This window comes from Charadrius vociferus, unplaced genomic scaffold (assembly GCF_000708025.1).
Source record: "Charadrius vociferus isolate BGI_N301 unplaced genomic scaffold, ASM70802v2 scaffold39, whole genome shotgun sequence".
Taxonomy (NCBI): domain Eukaryota; kingdom Metazoa; phylum Chordata; class Aves; order Charadriiformes; family Charadriidae; genus Charadrius; species Charadrius vociferus.
Window position 1 is genome coordinate 4,077,383 of NW_009650188.1, and position 955 is coordinate 4,078,337.

At 62.3% G+C, this 955-nt stretch overlaps 1 protein-coding gene across 1 annotated transcript in view; it reads left to right on the top strand.

Annotated features, from left to right (window-relative positions):
* The window catches only part of GLUL (glutamate-ammonia ligase), a 14,037-nt gene that overhangs the window by 1,065 nt on the left and 12,017 nt on the right, over positions 1-955 (top strand). The gene's annotated exons all lie outside the window — the stretch shown is intronic.

Sequence of the window (955 nt, forward strand, 5' to 3'; positions counted from 1 at the left end):
CCCCCCCCGCAGTGTGACATTGCTCCATCTTAAGGCATTCCCAAATTCATGAGGCTGCACTTTCAGGGGGTCCCAGCAAGCCTAGAGGGGGTGCAAGGCCCCTGTGCTAAGAGCAAACTGCCCAGGACAGCTGGGGGGGATGCGAGGACAGGGATGGGGGAGGACACGTGGAGAGGGATGGGTCACAGCAGCCCAGGCAGGGCACGGTGGGGAGGGAAGCCACGGCCCCTCGCTGCAGCCTGGCTCCTGGCTGGGGTCGGAAAAAGGTGACAGGACAATATCGGACTGGGCACACATAAAAGAGGGCATGTCTCATCCTAACTGTGAGAGACTGGGCCATCCTGTCCCCAAATCTCTTCCGCGCAGACCAGGGACGTTGCTGTGTGCTGTCCCTGCTGGGTTTGCGTTGCCGCCTTGGAGGCAAAAGGCTGCAAGGTCCAGCCCTGACCGACCCTCCCAGTTCACCAGGCGCCTTCCAACCCTGGCAATTCTCGCAGGATGTAAACCGCGCCGGAGGGAAGTGCCGGGGCAGGCGAATAAAGGTGTTCCCACGAATTAATAGGAGGAAGAAAGAAAAACATGTGCCAGTTGGGACTCGCCCCTGGAGCGGCGCATTGTCTCCGGCCGGCTCGCTGCGCGTTTAGAGCGGGGGCCCTTTGAAGGCTGATTTAAATCCGCTCCTGGGAGGTGTCACCTGTTGGCATCGTGCCTTCCCTAGCTCCCCGATGAGGTTTTTGTCTCCGTTGAACGCTGGCGACAATAAGGGTCACTGGAGCACGCAGCTGGGCGAAGGCACAGGCTCAGCCCAGTTCCCCCCCCCCCAAAAAAATACCCGGGAGCCTGCAAGGGGGAGGAGGGGAAGGCGGCAGGCGGTAACAAGCTGCCCTGAGCCCTGCGAGACGGCGAGGGGACGGGTTCTCCGCCCGGCGGCTTCCCGGGAGAGGGCGCTGGCCCC